Genomic DNA, 14,342 nt, shown 5'->3' with positions numbered 1-14,342 from the left:
ATGGGAAGAGTGGCTCCACCTGCCCAGCCAGGAATATTATCAAATTTAAGTGGGCCACTGAAGGACAAAAGCCTTGTTGATTGCCCCATCCACCTATGGAGAAGTGTATGCAAGAGGTCTTATCCCCTCAATTTGAATGCTGGAAGAGGAAAATAAAAATACTTGACATGAAGATTTTTCCTCTCTTTGCTCTTACAAGGGCTGGAGCTAAAAAACAAGAAGCAGAGATTCCCTGGGTTGACCTGCATTAAACCCTGAAAAGATAGTCAATGCTGACAAATTATTACATTGCTTTCACCTTCTGGAACCATAGATTGAACTCATTTGTGCATTCAAGGTGCCTGCTTTAACCTGTAAATAACTCTCTCGTTTCATTTTCCTAGTTAATGAATCCTTAATTAGCTTACTTATAAGATTGGCTATAAAGATTGTCTTTGTATGAGATCTAAGGTACAAACTGATTTGGGGTAAGTGACTGGTTTCCTGGGATGGGGGGAAAACCTGAATAATTAGCAATTTTTAGTGTAAGTGACCACTTATCACTAAGTCCAGCTTGCCTTTGTGGCAAGATACACTGGAGAGTCTAACGAACTGTTTGTGACTCCATGATAAGAGTGTTACAGTGATCCAAAGGAGTTCACATTTTTTACTGCGTTGGTGGAATCTAATTATAGAATGTACTACCAGTTTGGGGTAGCTGACATGCTTTTGGCACTCTGTCATGAACCACCCCAGGCAATATGACACCTAGAATTTCCACTGATGACAACTCTTGATCTTCCAGACTTTAGCAGAAGCCCTGGAATAGTGAAGGGGCCTGGCTTTGCTGCATTTCTTTAGGTGTGAAATATATGCCTCACAGAGGGCCCTCCTCTGAGCTTTATAGATGGGGGGCCAGAGGGCAGAACATTCATGCACTTTACACTCCAACTCTAAACAGTTTTGTATAGAGGCACATCTTGAAGCCAGGCTAAGTGGGCCAGTGGAAGAAGGGTGCAGACTGGGAAGCAGGCAGTGGAACTTCATGGATTGTGGAGTGGGTTTCATATATTTCCCCCCACAAAACTCTTTTACTCATAAAATTTACCTTAAATGCACCCTCACTTTGAAATAACATTATAACCACAGTTTCAGTTCTTAGCTTCTTCTCCCTTCTGTGGTTAATTATTTAAAGTATTCAGCTTCTGTGTACAGTCAGTATGATATTTATTTTTACAAATAATGTGTGTTAAATTGGCAGACAAGCGGGGTTTTAAAATATGGACCATCTGTTTAGTGTTATTTTGTTAGCTGCTATCAAATTCATTTTTCCTACATTATAATAAACCCACTTTTTAAACATATCTAGTACTTCATACAAAAGTGATAAAACTAAGGAGTGAAGGATTTTATTGTGTTTGAGAGATGGGAGAGAATGATGCTAATTAATAAATGCTAGTAACTGTAATGTCAGTCGAGGTATCCAGATATTGAATCTCATCCAGAAAAGGGAATGCCAAACAATTTTAATGAATGATTCTTAAGGAAGGTTAAACAGGGCAAAATCTCATCCCATTGAAGGCAATGGGAGATTTCTCATTATGTAAACGAGCCCAGGATTTCACCCATAGCTCATGGGCCAACACATGCCACCTATAAACTCCATATTGCTGTATGTCTTTATTTAAACAGCACAGGTTCCAGTAAGCTGGCAAATATACATGCTTACTTTGTAATTGTTATTAAGCTAAGTATCTTAACCACTTAGATGGCAAATATTTTATTTTTTAAGATGTTTAAACCAGAGAGAGAAAATAGTTGTCAAGTCTTTTCCCCCTTCTGTTCAGCTATTTATTGCTCATATAGACCTTACCTTTTAAATTTCTCTTTAGAAAAAAAAATCTGGAAACTGGTTGCATAATATATTTTAAAGCCCCAATTTTGCAACAACTTAGCCACGTGCTTAAATTTAAGCATATAATTAGTTCTGTTGAGCACTAAGATCTTATTGTGGTATTGGGCATTTCTACATGATACAGAAAATTCTTCATCCAGAAAAGGAAAAACTGTCTAGTTCAAGTTTCTCATCCTTGCCTTCATAGGTCTTTCCTTAGCATTTTTTTTATATCACACCCTTGTTTGAATTGGAATTCCTTCTTTCCCCCATGTGCCAGGGCTCAGACCCACAGAGAGATTTAGGTGCCTAAATCTAGGGGTTAGGCACCATTGCCATCCACAAAACTCCTATTCAGCTTCCACAATAGACACTTAGGGACTTTTACAGCAAAAGTTTAACTGCCTCCGTTTCTGTCTGTAGGGTGCATTCTCTCCCTCAGGCTGACACTCAGATGACTAAACCCCAGCATGATCCTCAGGCCTAGTGAAGAGATTTAGGGCAAGCTACATCTATCTTGCCAACAGGTCTGGAAGCGATAGGTGGGCTCGGAGCACGTCTAACTCCACATAAACTACTCAAGGGGACAGAGGTCTCCATTATAAGCTTTAGGTCTCAATGAAAAGGGATTTACATATGCAGCATGTAAACTGCTGGTTGGGGGAGGCTAGCCCCCAGCCCCACTCCTTCCACATGAGGTCCTCTCCCTTCTGCATGCCCCAGAGCCGCACCAATAGCACCTGCTGGGCCCAGCCCCAAGTTGGTCTAGTGCCTGAAGCTTCCCCAGAGTGCCAGAGGGAGAGCGCACAGAGGTGCCGCTTCAGCCCAGGAGCACCGGGTAGGGTTGCCAGGTGTCTGGTTTTCAGCCAGAATGCCCAGTTGAAAAGAGATCCAGGCAGCTCCAGTCAGCACCTCTGCCTGGGCCATTAAAAGTTTGGTCGGTGGCGGAGTGGGGCTAAGGCAGGCTCCCTGGCTGTCCTGGCTCTGCACCCCAGAAGCAGCCAGCAGGTCTGGCTCCTAGGCAGGGGGACCATGCGCTATCCACACCCCCACCACTGGCTCCGCATTCCCATTGGTCAGAGACTGTGGCCAATAGGAGCTGGGGGTGATGGTGCCTGTGGGCAAGAGCACCCTTTGGAGTCTTCTGGTTCCCCCCACCTAGGAGAGGGACATGCTGGCAGCTTCCGGGGAGCAGAGCCAAGACAGCCAGGGAGACTGCCTTAGGCCCACTGCATCACTGACTAGGAGCCGCTCGAGGTAAGCCTGAGCCTCAACTCCCTGCCCCAACTCTGTTTCTCCTCCCCAAACCCAGAGCCTCCTCCTACACCCCAAACCCCTCATCCCCAGAGCCTACAACCCTAGCTGGAGCCCTCACCCCCTATCACACCCCCACTCCCTTCCCCAGCCTGGAGTCCCCTCCTGCACCCTGAACCCCTCATTTCTGTCCCCACCCTAGAGCCCTCATTGCCTGCTGTTCACCTGCCCCAGCCCAGTGATTGAGGGTGGAGGAGAGCGAACCCCCGAGGGATGGGGAATGTAGTGAGCAGGAAGGTGGGGCCTTGGGGAAGGGGCAGGGCTAGGGTGTTCATTTTGAGTGATTAGAAAGTTGGCAACCTTAGTGTCAGGAGGGAGAGCATGCGGCAGTGCTGCTGCAGCCCTGCCCTCACAGCCCCGGAGCACCGGGAGGGAGAGTGTACAGTGGTGCTGCAGCACCCCCAGTCCTGGGAAGGTGGGCAGCTTGGCCCCAGCCCCTGAAGCCCAATGGCAACACCAAAGCAGGGCCCTCGGGGTGGAGTGAGGGCAGGGCCAATCCTGGCTGTTTGGGAAGGCACAGCCTCTCCCAGCCTCCCCTACCCACCACCCATGGGGATTTGAATGGGGTACTCTCACTTCTCCTGTGAGTACTCTAACCACTGAGCTACTGAGTATTCTGATGTGGAGGCTTTTTAATCTCTCTTATTGAAGTTGTTCTACTGTGTACAAAAAATTAAATATGCATTGGGCCAGAGAGAGGAGGAGAATATGACTCTAGTCCAGTGGTTAGGGCACGTACCTGTGATGTGGAAAGTCTATGGTCAACCCACTTCTTGGTCAGAAGAGGACTTGAACCAGTCTCCCACATTCCACTTGAGGTCTCTAAGCATGGGGCTGCAGGTTGTGAGAGAGGCCTCTGCCTTTCTCCTTGGCTGTTTTGTGTAAAGTTAGGCAGCCCCACCTATTCTTACAAGAAATGGCTCAGGTACCTGACTCCAACAGAGCAGTTCCCAGCTGTGGATCCTAAGCAGAGATAGGTGCTTCCTTACAGCCCATACTTGGGTGCCTAAATCCCAGAGAGGCATGGGACTTAGGACACCCCTGTCCTCAGCATCTGTTATTGGCTAGCTTACACAGCTCCCTGCCTAGCAGGCTGGCTTTTGTGGATCCCATTCTCAGGTGCCTCTCTAGGTCCCCAGTCATTGTATAGGGAGGATAAGTGCCTAACCCTAGGTTTGTGGCTTCTACTGTGGGTATGTCTATACTGCAGCTGGTAGTGTGCCTCCTAGCATGAGTAGACAGACTTGCAGGGCCAGTTCTAGGCACCAGTGTTCCAACCATGTGCTTGGGGTGGCACTTTTCAAGGGGTGGCACTCTGTGCCCCCCCACCCCTTTTATTTTTTTTTTTGACTTGGGCCGGCAAAAAACCTGCAGACTTGTGCCAGCTTGGCTGGAGTTAGCATGGTAGAAATTGTAGTGTGGGGCTCTGGCAGACACTGGAGCTAGCCACCTGAGGTCAAACCCAGGAGTCAGGTAGGCTTGAGAGCCCAAGCTGATGCCAGAGCCACAATGTGTACACTACTATTTGTAGCAGGCTAGCTTAAACCAAGCTAGCACAAGTCTGTGTCCCTGGGCAGGGAGGCTTGCTCCCAGCTGCACTGTAGACATATCCTGAGTGGCTAGTCACCTAAAAGTTAAGCAGTCAGTGCTCCAGTCCCTTTGTAGGTCTGGGCCCAGGTCCACCCCCTCTCCAAAAGCATTTCTTCTGCCTTGTCTAGAGAAGTACAATAAGTGCTCCTGTTTAGTCAAGTTATCTTACTTTGATTAGAAAACCCACTTAACACCAATGTATCAACACACTTTAACGCCTTCAGCTCCTTTCCAAGACAAAAGAGGACATCATCCTGAATTTATAGATGGGGAAACTGAAGCACACAGAAGTTACAAGTCCATAGCATAGAACTCAGGTTTCAAGACTCCTGCTCTGGTACCTTAACCGTTTTACAGGCCTGAAGGCCATAAGGTGGCAGCACAAAAAACATTCAGCTTTGTAATTTTAATATTTTTGGTTTGAGGGAACTTAGCTGGAAGCCAATCTCTTTGTTTTATTGTAGCTCTAGAATATACTTTGGCCTGCTGTATTAATCACCAGCTGAGAAATAACAGTTGTTTTCTTAATGAGAATGCTAGGCTGGAGCTTCTAATTCACTAATTACATACAGCTGTTTGCTGGCTTACACAAAGTTTGCATGTAACGCCTCTGGAGAGCTGCTTTTTCTGTAAAACTTCCAAGTTTTTCCTCTCATGCTAATTTTGGGCAGTTTTTGTTTTATTTTATTTTTTAAAAATGGAACACATTCATCTGTGTTAATTACATTTAATTTGTTTTCATCTTAAGAAACTAAGGAAAAATCAGAAGAATGCCTTGAAGAAAAGAGAGATTGTTTTAGAGAAAATTGACTACCAACTTTACATTTTGGACTATTAAGCTCAAAAATTATTCTACCCATAGGGGCGAATGGACATTGAGAAGGGAGGAGCAAAAAAATCCACCAAGATACACAAAATAGAGTGAAGGAAGAACACAGAGATGACTTAGTAAGTTCTTATTTTTGTAAAAATCTTTTTAATGGAAAATTCCATTTGCTGTATTTTACAGTAGTGTTAGTTAGTTATAAATACTATGATTAAGGTTGAAAAACTGATTTCAGTGATATTCCTGCCTTTTCACAAGTTTGTAGCAAGCTTGGTCTGAGTTGAAAGGTTTTCTTATGGTTTGTGCTCTCATTATTTATTTATTTGGGAAGGGGAGTAATTCCTTTCTGCTGTTTGCAGTCTACAAAGATGAAAAGAAAATATTTTTCCTATTTAAAACAAAAGCCACTCAACCTTGTTCACCTATTTTTCCTGCTCTTCCCCTCCTCTCTTTTTTGATAACTGATGATAGCTGAAGTTTTGATAACTGGCATGTAAATAGATATCATAGACATCCTTGTCCATGACTAAGTATGGAAACAGTTTGGATAGTAATGGTATAAATTAATGCTACTCTACCTGCACAGCAGAAAACCTCAGTAATTTTTAGCAGTGGTACCCGAAGATATTGCAAATATGTGTTCTCACCTTAGTATTTGCTTTCTTGTCTCCCTTATTCTTCCTTAATGTTTCTTTTTAAACACATCTGTCGTCATTTAATTTCCTAAGTTAAAGAAATGTTAAGGTTGTACAGGCACTTAATATCACTACATGAAAGGAAAAGCAAAACATAAAAATGCAACAGACAGTAATATGGAGTATATTCTATGCCTGCTTATCACTGGCTTGCTTAATAGATTCCTATGTTATAAAAATATATACCACAAAATGTATACCCAATGAGAGTTATAATACTGAGTTAACATTGTCATTATAATCTTAGTGTTTTGTATTTCTTCACAGTTAGTGATACTTAGGATCTTATAATTGGATATACATGGGTGGCCCCATGATGAAATTAGTGGTGTTTCCCAGAACAGGACAGAAATGGAGAAGCCTGACCAGTCTGTGCTGGTGGGGAGTTTGCTGAGGGAGGTACCTGAAGGCTGGCATTCCTGTAAGAAATGAATTAACACTGTGGAGTATGGTGGTTGTGCTAGTTGTGAAGTCTCTTTCTCTGGCTACAAGATAGTAAATGGTGTGTTCCGTTAAATGGCTTAAGTTCTCAATTTCTTGCTTTTGAGGTTTTGTGCCGGGTATATATTGTGTGTAGCAGTCTTAACTGATGCACACCATAGTGTTTTGTGTATGAATACACATGTGCCTATACTAGCTTTCAAACTAAAGGTGAATGGGTATTTCTTCTGCCCCAATACCTGTCCAGCAGCATGTACTGTCCCTCAACATGCTCTCTTTTTGTTGGTCTGGTTTGAGGTCTGATTGTGATTCCAAGCTTATATCATATACAGGTAGTTTTATATACCAGAATTCCTGCCCCTGCCTGTCCCTCTTCCTCCCTCCCCCTGTTTTTGTTAATTTACAAAGTGACCAGTATCTACAGAGTTGTCTTGAAGAATTTTTTCCTTCTCAGTCCTCTTTCCACTGTTCTGTGATCATCACTGAAAAGCCCTCTGGAGTAGTAGAATAACTACCCTTCTCTAAGGCTCTGATCCTGCACATCTTACTGTAGGATCCATCTGAAATGTTCCTGAATTTTCCCTTTGGAAGATATTAATGCCAGAAGCCCAGCATTCATCTAACACCCCCACCTTCCAAACACAACCAGCATGTGAGTGCAGTGAAGGGGATAAAGAAACAGATTTCAGCTTCAAGCCTCCAAGGGATTTATTGTAAAGATTAAGTGGCAGGGAGGGGGAGAAATGTTTTTAAATATCATGAGACATTGATTCTTGGTAGCAGTTGCTCACTTCCTCTGTTGGGAGTCTAAGCAATACAGCTTTTGTAACTTTCCAGAGAGGGAGGATGTGAATGCTTTATATCCTCATGTTGCTCAGTGGTGACTATTTTCAATACTCAAATATTGACCCCTCTCTCATGTGCTGGATCTGGCTAGACAATGTAGGATTTTAGGGATTTCCTCAGAATGTACAAATATGCTAGCAGGTCAGACCAAGAGTCTACTCAGCTTAGTAGCCTGCCTTGAACAAAGGCCAATACTAGGTACTTAACAGGAAGGTGCAGCAAACATAAAATGAACAATTGTTTTGTAATTTGTCCATATGAGATGGTTTCACCTACCTTCATGCAATTTGTTAGTTACTCTAATACATGATCCTGACTCTTCATGTTTTTGTTCTAATTGGAACAGTGGAATGCTGTTATTCCTGCTTTGCTGCAGTTTTTAAGAGTAGACTAAATCAAACTGTTTGTGCTTGTTACTCCCAGTAGTTAGAAGCAACACTAATATTATTCTTTAGAGACAGTAACAAAGGGAAGGAACACATTCAGGCAAACAAAACATAGCATTGCAAATCGTACTTGCTGATCATGTAAGAGTCACTTCAATACTCCAATTTTTACATATAGGTGACTCCAGTAACTTGGGACTTTCCAGGAGATACTTGGTGCTCAGAACCTTTAAAATAGGTCTTCAGTAAAAGCACCTTTGAGAAGTTTCACAAGAACCAGAAGATAGATAAACCAGTTGTCCTTTAGCTTTTAGTGCTCACTCCCCAAGATTTGCTTGCTTGAAATCTTGTCCTCTCTTGGTTCTCCTCCTGTCTAATTGCTCCTTTAGAGTGCCATTTGGAGGATTCTCATTTGCCCCTTGAATTTTCTTTGGGTTCTATAGGGCTCTGTCTCTGATCCCCTCCTCACACTACAGTGATTCTCTCTGGGCAATCTTCTATCTATTCACATATTCAGCTATTATCCCTGTGCTGACGGTTCATGGTTATCTCTTCACTAAGGATCTGTCTCCTGTACAAACTAAAATCTCAGCTTGTTTTTGACATCTTTGTGGCTATCCAGCTGTCAGCTTTAACTCAAAAAGAGCTCTCAATCTTACTCCCTTCCTCCTTCTCGCCCCTTCCCGAGCCATCTCTCTGCTCCTTTCTCGGTTACTGTGGACCACCATCCTTCCTATCACTCAAGTTCATAATCTGGGTACCATCTTTGACTCAGTCCTCTACCTAGATGCTCACATCTAGGTCTCTCTAAATCTTGTTGATTGTTTGTGTAATATCTAAGATATGGCCTTTCCTATTTATCCAAAGAGCTAAAACTCTTATCCAGGACCTCCTCATTTTGACTACTGTAACAACATCTTCTCTAGCTTTGACAAAGGCAGGCTTGCCCCACTTACAATATTCAAAACACAGTTCCAGAGATCACTTTCCTGGCTCGTTGCTTTGACCATGTGAACCTTCTCTTTGCATCCTTCTGCTGGCTCCCCCTTTTCCATCACATCAAACATAAGTGGACATGTCTTTACTTTAAAGTCTTCTTGACTTATCCTCATGCTCTGATAATGTCAACTCTCGCCTCCACTCTACCAATAGGGCCAGCCTTCATTGCCCACTTGATTAAATGTTTATACAAACACCCTTGTGCTTTCTCCCATGCTTACCTTCACACATGGAAGGAGCTCCCCATTAATAGCCACAAAACCACCACATTGTCCTTCTTCAAATACCTCCTTAAAACACTCTTCCCGTGATGCCTACAAATAAAACTTAGCTGATGTGCTGAAAGCACTGTTTAACATGCTGACCAGTATTGTCTCAGGCTATGTCTACACTACATCATTTACAGTAGTAAAGCTGCACCACTCTGGTGCTTCTGATGAAGACATTTGAAGTCGATAGGAGCACTTCTCCTGTCTACACTGATGCATAGGTCAGTATAACTTGCATCACTCAGGGTTGTGGATTATTCACACCCCTAAGCAACATAAGTGATACCAAAGTAATTTTGTAGTGCAGACATAGCCTCTGTGTGTTCTCTCTGTATCCACTTATCGTATACTTTTAGATTCAAACTTTGATGAGCAGGGAGCATCTTTTTGCTATGTTCTCCAAAAAACAGCCAATTGATCCCCACAGCAGTAATCTAGAGATGAGCCATATACAATAATGCAAGAACTTAGAACTTTTCTGGTGAGATTTTCGAGTGTTTGATCCTTTTTTCATTGATGCTTGGAATGGATTTGGTTTGCATGCTGCAAATTTACATAACCTTGCAACACAAGTGTGCATCTGAGATCTGGTCATTGTGCCTAGACTTAGAATGTGCTCCATACAGGAAAGAATGGCTCAGGAAAATTGTTAATGGGATACAGTCTTTTTTCTTTTCTGTGTTTTCAGTCAAACTCAGCCCAGGGAAAGCTTCCCTTGCATAGCTGAATGGAGTGTCTCTGTCTTCAGCAACTTTTAAATAAAACCTGTTAATAGTGAAAACTCACGCTGTGCAGGTGGTCTTGAGTTTCTGAAGGAGACCCTGTTAGTGCAGGAAATAATCTTGTGGGATGGCCAAGCAGTTCCACTACCTGGGGAGGCTCACGTATAAGAGTTCAGCTGGATTCTCCAGAGACCAACTGATGAAAAAAAGGACTTTTGGATAAATAGGCTGACTTGAATCTGACTCAGGGACTTTTTTTTGGGGTGTGTGGGGGAAATGAGAATCCTTCTTGGGAGGAATTGGAAGGATTTGGCTTCTTAGGTCCCATAAGACTAATAAGCGTTAAGCATGCTTATAGGAACTTGTTTTTATGTGTTTTTTTTCTCTGTTTTCAACTTAAGAATAACTGTGCTTGCTTATAAAGAGCTATATGGTAATTCATTGTTCGTAGCCTTGGAAGAGAAAGCAAAGCACAGCTGTTGGCCTATTTAGACAGTCTGGCTTGCTGGCAGAACCACAGTATAAGTAGGGATCTGTGCAGCCTTGAAAAACCTTGCTGAGGAGGGAGAGAGATGTAGGTCCCTATCCAAGAGAGGTGAAGGTTGAGGAGGCTGGAGTAGGTGCCCTCATGGGACCACAGAGGAATACAGCGCAGTTGCCATTAACTGACACTAAGGAGAAACTTCTTTACTATACAGTAACCTCAGTATCATAAATTATTCTGAAGTCACTTACTCATTGATGAAGTTGGCAGTAGGTCAAGTAGAGCAGTCTCACAAGTAGCAATAACAGTTTTCCACTTTTAAAACAGAAATTCAGCACAGAAAGAGTAGGAGGGAAGGAGGTTGACAGGGTCAGGGTGAGGAGAGAGACTTTGTGAATTATTCCACAATATATTTATAAACCATATGAATGGGAAGGAGGGCTGTGTATTGGTTAGCACATAGGAAAGACTCTGACAAAGAGACTGACTTGACCTATCCAAGGGCATGTGAGCCAGTGCGAAGTCTGTTTCCTCCTGTGCCTCCAGTTGCTTGCCTCACAGGAGTGTTGTAAGGTTTAATTAATATTTAAGTACATCCCATTTAATGGTAAAGGACCATTTTATACAGTGCTCACTCGCTATTAAGAATTCTAAGTCACAGGATGACTTCTCCTTGTATGGGAAAATGGGGACCCAGCCCCAACTGTGACTAATTAGCTATGTCACAGCTGAGCCTAGAGGTCAGGAGGTAGCTGGAAGAGCACCTAGTTCTTATAAAGCCTGGCAAGAGCTCAGGTGAGCTGGAAAATAGTGGATGGCCTGCTGGTGGAGTTGGGAACTGCAGGGAGCATAAAGTATCATGTATCAGAGGATAAAAGCATGGACCCAGAAGGGCTGAGAGAGGTGAGGGGAAAGCCTCTGGGGGATTATAGCCCATGTTGTTCAGAAGAATTATTCCATCTTGGTATTTTGCATAAGCTTTCATTTAAACTAGTAAATTATACCTCAAGGCAAATGCCTGAAACACGCTGGTGTGGCATCAATCCTTCCTGCCCACCAGCCCACTGGCTTACAGACTAGTACTTGTCATTTTTTCTTTGTGCCTGTTTTCAGAACGTTCTTGCCAGCACCTTCCTTAGCTATTCATATTTCACCATTCACTTGCATATGGGTAGCAATAGAACAAGCAAATGTGGAGACCAAACCATCTATTGTATCTCTGAGCCCTTTAGTACAGTTGTGAGGCTGGAATAAGAATCTGAATAGAATAGATTGCACTGGCTTGTTGGTTGTGTGTGTTGTGTTCTCCTTCTCACAAAGATGAATGATGTTTCCAGAGAAGCTTAAAAATAAAATTCACTTTCTGAAATGTTTCTTTGCCCCTTGTAAAATGGAAGTTCCCCGTTGATGCCAAATGAGCAATCTAGAAATCATGGACCAAGCCTTTTCTTAACTTGATATATTAAAGTTAAGCTAAAGCTTGGTCCCCAATTTCTAGATTGCTGGTTTGGCATCAATAGGAGGAACTTGGAAAACCATGATTATAAATCATTTTCAGTAATGTTTTATCCTGCTATTTGGTGGTTCCCAACCTCTTATTGTAAGAGCTCCATACCTTTTGGGATGGATTAGTACCCAAGTTTCTTTGCACAATATCACCTCAGTTTTTCTCTTATTTTCTGCTTTTTTTTGTTTTTGTTTTTTGTTCTATTTGTGTTGTCTCATTTCCCCCACCCCTGACTTTCCTCCTTCCTGGTAGGTGTAAACTTCCACTCACCGGAAGACTCTGCTTGTATATGTCAGTGTGGGGTGGGAGGGAGAGAGCTTCTTGGTACTCACACCAGAGTTTTGAGACTCTTGAGTGGACTGTAGGGATTGATCCTGGCTGGCAAACCACCAGATAGTTAATCCCTGCAACCCCCCGTTACCCCCCCTGATCATAAGACCAGGCAAGTACAGCACTACATGCCTGAGTAGAATGAAAAACATAGCACGTCACGCTTGCAAGCAGCGGGTGAGAAGCAGGGAGATAAGGGAGATCCTCCGCCAGTAAGAAACAAGTAAACAAGGCTGTGATTCATGCTGATTCATGCTGACAATGTAACCAGAAAGAATAAAAGGGCTGCCACGCCGGCTAACGGCGCGCCTTCTTGAGCAAACAAGCTGTCTGTGTCTGGTTCCTTCCCGCAGTGGACAATGTTCCTTTTACCTAAAGATCATTTTAAAATGTTTGTTTTTCACATTTCCAGCATTTGGGGTAGTCCTGCTAGAAGGTGACCTCACACTCTTGTAATTGCCCCATGCAATGGACCTTGGCAGAGCAATCAGGTGGGTCTCTCCCACTTCAAGAAGCCTGTGAAGGGAACAGAGGTGTAGTGAGAAGGGTTTCTTTCCAACCCCCTGCAGCTGTGGTGAGGAGACTCCTCAAACCTCAGAGGGAAGGGGTTGTGGGAGCTGGCTCCTAAACAATGAACCTCACTGGGGTTGTGTGGTAAATGAGCCCAGGGCAGTGAGCTAGTCTTTGTTCTTGAGCAAGCCATAGAGACTGATGTGCAGATAGAGGTAGAAGCTCCCTTGAGCTTGGGAAGTCACTGAAGAAAAGGGGGGTTACCTGTTTCATAAACAGTCTTCACTCCATTGGCAGAAAGAGCCATAAAGGAGTGGAAGAAAGGCATGGGAGGAAAGCAGTGGTGGGTGTGTTCCATTTTCCTCGTCAGAGGGCAGCAGAGTCAAGGGAGGGGGCTGGTGAGGAGTGATCTGCCTTCTCCAGATCATTCTGCATGAGGGTGCAGAGAAGGTCACACCCCGGACACCTGCATAGGGCCTTGAAGATGCCTTCTGCTCTAAACACCACCTCATTGCCTGGGCCTCTGTGTCATAGGATTGGGAGGTGATGGAGGGAGGTTAAGGAGTTGAGTGATTATTTTACGTAGTTTTATTGCTCCTGAACCCCTAGATGTTGTGTGAGTGGTGAGGGTGGGGAGTGGGGTAGATAAACAAGATTTGCTCTGCTGTGGGTGTGGGTTGGGGATGCAAGTAAGAAGGTTCTTTATTAGTTGGACCCTTTTGTGGGACCAATGAATAGAAGTTAAAGGATGGAGGGTGACAAGCAGAGGCTCCAACTCTGAGTGTGGGAGTGCTTGAGCCCCGCTCAACCCCACCTGGAGTGCTTGAGCCCCGCTCAACCCCACCTCTTCCTGTCCCTGCTTCTTCCCCTCTCCTCCAGTGCCTCCTGCCCACTGCTGAATAGCTGATCCCTGGAAAGCAGGAGGTGCTGGGTAGGAGCTGATTGGTGGGGACCACTGGAGGGTGCTGAGCACCCACTATCTTTTTTCTGTGGGTGCGCCAGCCCTGAAGTCATGTGCCTGTGGTGACAAGGGACAAGAGCATCACAGCTGCTATGACATATGAAGCCTAGGAGATCCAGAAGAGTGGGGGATCTTCATCTTCTGGACCCAGATGTACTAGCGCAGTTGCTCAGGGCAGGGGATGAGAGCTCTGGAATGCTTAGGTAATCACAAGCATAAGAATGGCCATACTGAGTCAGACCAGTGGTCCACCTATCTTGGTGTCCTGTCTTCCAACAGTGGCCAGTTCCAGGTGCTTCAAAGGAAATGAACAAAACAGGCAATTACCAAGTGATCCATCCCCTGTCGTCCAGTCCCAGCTTCTGGCAGTGAGAGGCTAAGGACATCCAGAGCCTGTTGCATCCCTGATGATCTTGTCTAATAGCCTTTGATGGACCTATCTTCCATGAATGTGTCTAATGCTTTTCTGAACCCAATTATAGTTTTGGCCTTCACAACATCCCCTGGCAATGAGTTTCACAGGTTGATTGTGCATTGTGTGAAGAAATATTTCCTATTGTTTGTTGTAAACCTGCTACCTATTAATTTC

The sequence above is a fragment of the Gopherus flavomarginatus genome, chromosome 1, assembly GCF_025201925.1.
Source record: "Gopherus flavomarginatus isolate rGopFla2 chromosome 1, rGopFla2.mat.asm, whole genome shotgun sequence".
Classification (NCBI taxonomy): Eukaryota; Metazoa; Chordata; order Testudines; family Testudinidae; genus Gopherus; species Gopherus flavomarginatus.
Note: the sequence above shows the minus strand (reverse complement) of the source record.